The following is an 8,001-nucleotide window of genomic DNA, read 5'->3' as shown; positions in this document are numbered from 1 at the left end:
TATACACATGTACATATGCCACATATACGTACAGTATATAGTACATACACGTATATAGTTTACATGTGCGTGTAACAATCGTTTGATATAAAATGTTCGAAGAAAGATGAATTTTGACTTTACCACTGACATTTTAAACTACTGCAAAATAATTAAGATGAAAGTTGCAAATGTGATGTTTGGCCATGTTTCTATGGAAGGAATCTTATTTACAGGGGAGATAAATCCTAAAATATCATTCTTTTTTAAATTTCTTATAGAAGTGGGAATGGCAGCTGCAGCAACTCTTCAGTTTTGAATTCTCCGTACCAAAACTAGTCTGAGTCACTGCAGAAATTACAACTGAAAGAGGCTACCAACGGAACATTCTTTCTAGAGTTCTTTTGCCAGTTCGGCCTACAGTATGTAGCCGAGTCATGTATAGTGGTAAACATGAGGTCGGCGTCTTGCACGCGGTTTATTATAGACACATACAAACGTTTTTAGCGGCCTCGACAAAGTGCTGTAAACTGAGATTCGTGAAACTAAAATGTCGAATTCTGTGGGCGCCCTATAAGGTCCAAGTCAACGAACAAGCCACAAGCTATAACGCCGGAGCAATATTTCTGTGCGATTAATTAATCGACCGTATTCTTTTCACTAAGAAGTATATTGAATGTGAAAAACTACAATATCGTTGGAGCACATTTATACTGAGTCACAACCCAGCTAGGTATGCTCACTAGATTACTATCGCTAAACGTTAGTTTATTTTTTTTGTAAAACATTAAGGTTATGCGTGTACGAATTTGTTAGACGCTGTACCAGCATCATTTTAGTTTGTATTGTTGTGGAAGTCAGCGCTGACTAGCCACTTGCAAGTGGGTTCTGCGTACAAGTTGTCTTACACCGAATGAGTAATAGCTCTCATGCACGACTGTAATTGTTGCAAACAAAGTGTCTGGTGAATAATGGGTTTTATTCACACAAGCTCTATAAACATGAAAAGATAGAACAATTCGATACAATTCACTACAATCAAACGTAATGCTGAAATAAGTTACAAATAATAAATACTCAAAACAGTCACACTTGTAAATCTAAGAATGTTAAGCAATATATATGTTACCAAAGATATACAAAGCTGCACAAAGGTAGGTTAATGTTACCGCGCTTTTCTTAATGCAGATTAAGAACGTAACTCTCGGTCTTTGGCTCTGTCGTTTGTAGTCTATATCGCTAGCTCTGTGCTCTTTGTTCTCTCTCACTAGGGTATCTTCTCTGTTGCATATCCTTACCCTTTCCTGCTTAACACTGGATCACCTTTGCTTGTATAGCAAGTGCTGGGTGTTAATCTATGGGCATTCTGCGCACGCTGGCTTTTGGGCTAATCTGAGAATGGTTGAACTTGCTACTACCCTAACCGAGTTCAGAGTTCAATTAAATGCAACAAACAATCTCATAGAACATCTAAAGAATTCCTGCACTAATGATAACATTGATCTTACTCAGACAGAACAACAGCCCATGGGCACCGGCTCTGCTCACATTAAAACTTTTAGCTCAGTAGTCAAATCACCAAATCAGCCTGATGCCACACTAGTGAGCCATCTAAAAACGGCTAAACTTCGTCCTAATAGAGTGGATTTTGATCCCAGCAAATGTGTTGTTGTACATAGCTTTGGCAACAAAGCTCTGGCGCTCAATCATGTGGCCATCAGGCACAGTATCAGCAACCTGTTAGACAATCCGATTATTATGTTTTTGAATCGGTTTGAACATGACAAAAACGACCCTAAACTAATGATACAGTTTGAGAAATTTTCATCTGTTGATCAGCTACTGGAAAAATGGAATCCCACAACTGAAAATTGTAAGCTAAGACGCCCTCAAAGACCTTCACCGCGCATGGAAGGTGTTTGCTTTGGGGTCCCTGAAAATATTTCCGAAAATGAATTACTCGATTATGTTAAGTTAACTTACCCTTCTTGTGATAAGGTTGTCAGATTTATGTCTAGGAACAAAACAGCTTCCGGTACCGTAAAATTTATTTTTAAGGAAATGAATGATCTGCACAATGCAATTGAGGATGGGATTTATATCCAGCAACTTTGCTTAAAGCTAAATGTCGAGAGGGCCCGTCCACCCAAGCCAAGGCCTCTTCAGTGCTACAAATGCTGGGGGTATGGCTATCTCGCATCAAAATGCTCTTCTAACAAAATTTGTCGCCGTTGCAGTGAGGAAATCCCTCCAGAGAATGACCACAAAAATTGCACTAACCCTCTAAAGTGCTGTAACTGTGGGTCGTTGGATCATGATGCAACGAGCCACAGTGACTGCCCTTTGTTTGAGAGGGTTCTCCAAAAATTATCAAATAGGGAGACCATTAGAAATACTCAGCCATGACATTGATCTTATGGAACTGCAATAGTATCCGAAATAAAACACACTATTTGGAAACCCTTGTCCGAGACTACAGTCCACTTGTCATCGTACTCACTGAAACTTGCTTGGATCCACTGGTTTCTAGCAATGAGCTAAAGTTAGGGGATTATGAAATTTTTCGCAGAGATCGGCCAACAAAAGGCGGTGGCATTTTAGTCGCAATAAAATTAACTAAAGATGTCCAAGTATTGAGTTCCTTCGTTGATCCCCTTGAGGAAATGCTTGTTGTCAAGTTGATCATTTACGGCATCCGTGTTTGTTTCGTGGCATACTATCGTCCTCCAAACTCAACTCAAATGAGTTCGCTTTTTAATTTTTTTGAGGATAGTACAGATAGTAATTTTGTTTTACTGGGTGATTTTAATCTTCCCGAGATCCAATGGACCCTTGATAAGCCGGTCGTTTCGCAAGGTGGCCGAGGGCTAGCCAAACAGTTTTTATCTTTTGTTTCAAAATATGATCTCGCGCAGCATGTAACTTTTCCCACCCATAGCAGAGGCAATATACTTGATTTGATTTTTTCGAATTTTAAGCCCTGTCCTATTTTTAAGGATGCCGATGTTGGCCTCTCGGACCACACAACCTTGTGCTATGATTTTTCTAGTTTTTTGCCACAAACTGTTCCTCAGGTTTCCCGCACGACTAGAACGCTTTTTGATTTTGGCAAGGCTCAAGTAGTTAGCATAAGGGAACAAACAGCAAATCTTTATAACCATCTTCAAGCTCTAGTGAGTTCAAGTACAACAGATTTTTTATGGAACATTTTTAAGCACAACATTTTAAACATAGCTAATTCACTAATCCCAGAGCGGAAACCAAGAACTAAAAGATTTTGGCTGTCACGAGAGGCCAGGACAGTGAGTCGTAGGAAAAGAAGACTCTTCCACACTTTCAAAAAGTACCCTACCCCCCACAATTTACAACAACTAAAAGCGATTGGCAATTTATCCAAACGCCTCATTAAAAGGGATTATAACAACTTTTTAGAATCACACATTACTGAAAGCCTTAATAATGGGGACTCAAAGCCTCTTTTCCAACTCGTATCCAAGGCAGCAAAGGGGGGAAATAGCTCAAACATAAATCACTTACACAATTGTGTAACTGATTCAGATATGGCAATGTGCTTCGCAGAGAATTTTAAATCCGTTTTCACTGTCGATGACGGCCTCACTCCTGAGGTCTCGGCCACTATGTCTGATAGGGCTGTTGACTCGCAGGCAGATATTGATATTGGTGAGGAAGGTGTTCTGGCCATCCTGAAATCTCTCAACCGCCGTAAAGGCTCAGGCCCGGATAATCTCAGTCCTGCACTACTTAATTTTTTAGCTACAGACATAGCTCCTACTTTGACACTAATTTTTAAACATTCCCTAAATACAGGGTGTGTTCCAAGAGACTGGAAATGTGCAAACATCGTACCTGTTTTCAAAAAAGGCGACAGAAAAGCACCGCTTAATTACAGGCCAATTTCTCTGACTAGCGTCCCGTCGAAGTTAATTGAGCATATTATTGCTCACAGCATACGCAACTTTCTCGATCATAACAACATCCTAAGTGAAACTCAACATGGTTTCCGCAAAAAACACAGCTGTGAATCACAGCTTATTCATACAATATCAGATTTAGCTTCTTATAACAATCACAATACTCAAGTAGACGTTTTAGTCCTAGATTTTAGTAAAGCCTTTGATACGGTCCCTCACAATAAATTATTGCATAAACTTATATACTATGGCCTAAATCCAAACATAGTGGCATGGATCCGAGACTGGCTCTCGGGTCGAACATTCAGGGTCATCGCTAATGGTTGTCTTTCTCAGCCGACCCAGGTGACCTCGGGTGTGCCTCAGGGTTCAGTGCTCGGACCACTACTTTTTCTCATTTACATCAATGACCTGCCAGATGCTTTAAACTGTCCATCAACATCTATACGCTTATTTGCCGATGATGCCATCCTTTACAGGCCTGTTAGTTGCGTGTCCGACAGCCAAGCATTGCAGGACCAGTTGAGCAGAGTTGCTGCGTGGGCCGGATCTTGGCAGCTAAAATTTAATGTAGCTAAATGCACATCCACGTCAATGGAGCCGGTTAAATTTTTGCATACATACAGTTATGGAGGCACTCCGCTTATTTCATCCCATTCCTTTGTATACCTGGGCATACAGGTTTCTAAATCGCTCAATTTTAGTGATCATATAAATTTTATTATGCGTAAGGCTAATGCCACCCTTTACATGCTTATGCGAACTCTCAAAGGAACTTCCCATGCTGTTAAGAGAACGGCTTATTTTAGTGTATGTCGTCCTTTACTGGAGTATGCTTCAGAGGTGTGGAATCCACATCTTATGTACATCATTAGGGATTTAGAAGCCATAAACAGAAGAGCGTTCAGATGGGCAAACGGTTTTAGAAAGTATGACAGTATTACATCTTCAATGGAAAACATGTTTTGGCACACTCTTGAGGAGAGGAGATGCACTAAGGATAAAAACACTTTACTGAAAATTTTAAATCAAGACCTTATGGTCGATTTAAAAAAGTTTACACTGTGCAACTCCGCCTATTTTACTCGTGGGTCTAATATTAGGCACACTATTAATACAGATGCCATGAAGTTCTCATTTTTTAACCGAGTCATGAAGTTTTGATATATATATGGAACAAGCTCAATAGCAGATTTTATTTAACTCTCGATTTTACAAGAATATCTGATCTCTTTTATCGTTATAGTCGCATCTTATCTCTAAAGGCTTATCGGGCCACAAGAGATATTTTATCGAGATAGATAGATAGAACACTCGTGATAATTAGAGAAAGCTCAGCTCAGTAAATCCATTACATTATGCATAGGCCTTATTTCTAGTGGGGTCTCAAAACTTGGTTTATTGTGGTCTGGAAGAGTTCATGTAAACAATTTCAGTTCTGTCTTGTCTATAGGTAAACTCCTAGCTGTACAGTCCATATCAATCGCCATTATTCAGGATTACCAGTTTTTGATGCATGCGTCAAATTTAGGTACACCCCAGAGTGAAATGAATGTAGCTCATATATTAATGTTTTATGTGATAAGATCATCATTATGTCAATTAATCAAATTTGTACTCTATATTTGGTTGAATTGCTTTTCTGTATCATTTGTATCGATACTTTTAACACGATGCTGATAACACAGTTGCACTTAAGTTGCTTTGCATCGAATTGCGATACCATTATACATTCACTTTTTCAATTATTGACATGTTAAATAATGTTAAAAAGCAAAGCAAGAACAAATTGAACATATTCTGTAAGTTTTCTCTTTGCTGACATTGTGTTGTCCACGCTATTATGAAGGACTCTGCCCGGTCCTTCACTTTCCACAAGACCAATAAGTCAAACAAACACACCAAGTCTTTAGGCAATAGAATAGTGTAAAGGATTTTGCTGACCTTTACTCAGGCAAGATCTAGTTTGTGATAACTGTTGCATAAATTTATAAGAATGGGTGTGATTTTTTTTCGTTTTTATTACCGAAGGAATTCCATTAGACGAGGAGGTTGGGACTACTGCTCTGCTCTCTCATCGAGAGCGCTCCCTGTGTATACATGCAGATTACCCGCTCCGGATAGAGGAATCCGGTAGGAAGTCCTATAAAAGTAAGAATAACAGAATCGCTAATGCGTTGGCATGGATATGATAAACGAACAAATTATTAACGATACGATATATAATAAAATGAGCAAATGCAACATGCATGATATATATTAGTTATTAATGCAATGCGTTAACAGAAAGTCATGGCCCCGGTGTCCACCACAATAGATATATATTTCACATAAATATATATATAAACATGTATTCAATGTGCGCGCATTACAAAGAACAGCATGCAAGAGACTGCTTGCAATCTCTGACTTTCTTGTCTTAACTGGCCTCCTTGTATATGCTTCTTCTTTTGCTTGGCTCCCGCCTCCTTTGCTCTTGAATGGTTTTACTTACATGGCTCGGCTCCAGTATATCAGTCATAATGTGACTGGTTTAGTTGAGCCGAGTTCTTTGTAGTTAACAGCTGGGATGGCCCTGCCTTCGCCGACTTGATTCTGTTAGCCGAGCTGGCTATCAGCAACTGTTCAGCTTATAAAGCATGGCACTACTTTGTGACCTTCCTGCTGGAACATTCGGTGATAGTGCCTGGTTGGCTGCCACTACACACTCTCCCTATTAGGGACATTATCGTTCCTAATGACTCGTTGGCAGTGGCATATCCAAACAGATATAGGGTTGGTGTTGCTGACCTCGTACTCCAGACTTCTCGCATCTTGGTCTGTTGTCAGTCGATCAATGGAAGGCAGAGTGCCAACCAGGTGTGATTCGACATGAACCTCTATCCTTACAAATAGAGTTGCTCATGGAGGCAGCCTAGCCAAGACATTCTCCTTCCCTGCCTTTAGGTGTCAAGGCCAACACCCACGTCCACTTCTAATACCGGTCTGGTGGCTGAGTGAGCGGAGTCGACTGGGGTTTATCTTGAGTGACTCCCAAAGTCTTTTTTCTGGGCTTGGTAGCCGGGCCGGTGAGAAATTTGCTGGTTAGCTGGTTCTCTCAGAATATATTTTTAATTCTTGCTCCCGTCTCCTCGGGTGCTCCTACGGCCAGGCCTCGAGTTCTTTGCTGAAGGCAAGGTTGTTGGAGGTTGCTGTTCTCTGCCTTGCAAGCTCCGATTCGGTGTTCCACTCAGGCTGTCTCCTGCTTCTTGGCCCTTGCCCCTTTCATCTTGGGGCCTCTCCTGAGTTTCATAGTGGCAGGTGCTTGTCCGAGCTCTTCTGGACAAGCATGATAAGGTTTCAGTGAATCTAGCTCTGCACCGAAGACTGGCCCGGTTGTTCTATCAAGCAAGTGTGGTTTGGCCTGGTCAGGCCAAGGTCTAGAGTAGTCCAGAAATGCGGCTTGTAGCTTGGGGTTGTCTCCTCATCTTCCTTTATTTTGGAGCCAGACCCCGGTCAGCCAGAGAGCCAGAGGTCAGAGAGCCCCAGAGGCCCCAGAGCCAGAGGTCTCCCGGTGCGTATAGCGGATTGCTCCTTTTTGATTTTCTGCCATATGCGCATCTGCTTTTCACGGAGGGTTGTGCGCCCCTCCTTCAGCCTCTGCAACCTTTTCACCATGTATGCTTGTCAGGGCTGGGCCTCAGTTGGTGGTGGATGCGCGGAACTCCAACTGATCAGGTAACCGCAACTCCGTCCGTGCATTAGCAGGTTGATCATTTCTCCAGTGTCTGAGTGTGATGTGCCTCAATACTCTCTCATCATCTGAGGGAGTAACCTGTCCCACTCCTTCTGAACTTGGGCCAGCAGTAATGCTTGCAAGGAGTCGCCTGCTGTCTGTTATTGCGATTGACAACCATATTGGTTTGGGGGTAGTAGGGCAAGGTGGGAGTTTTCTCTACCTGCCAGAGCCAACACAGTTCAGTCATTAGTTGACTCTCGAGCCACGCCCCGTCAGTGTGAATCTGCTTTAATAAACCTATGCAGCAAAACATCCAAAGCACTTGCCACCACTGGAGCTGTGGGCTCCAGGAAAGCTAGGGCATCCCGCCAT

General features: G+C 41.7%; 1 protein-coding gene across 1 annotated transcript in view; it reads left to right on the top strand.

The window, feature by feature from the left end:
• Positions 1–632: 632 nt before the first annotated feature.
• Positions 633–8,001, top strand: part of LOC137396352 (inositol hexakisphosphate and diphosphoinositol-pentakisphosphate kinase 2-like) — a 132,968-nt gene continuing 125,599 nt past the window's right edge. The window contains exon 1 of the mRNA XM_068082586.1: positions 633–712. The gene's annotated coding sequence lies outside the window, so the exon portion shown is untranslated. The remainder of the gene's footprint in view (positions 713–8,001) is intronic.

The sequence above is a fragment of the Watersipora subatra genome, chromosome 5 (assembly GCF_963576615.1).
Source record: "Watersipora subatra chromosome 5, tzWatSuba1.1, whole genome shotgun sequence".
In the NCBI taxonomy this organism is placed as follows: Eukaryota; Metazoa; Bryozoa; class Gymnolaemata; order Cheilostomatida; family Watersiporidae; genus Watersipora; species Watersipora subatra.
This window is presented reverse-complemented; position numbering and strand designations above follow the sequence as displayed.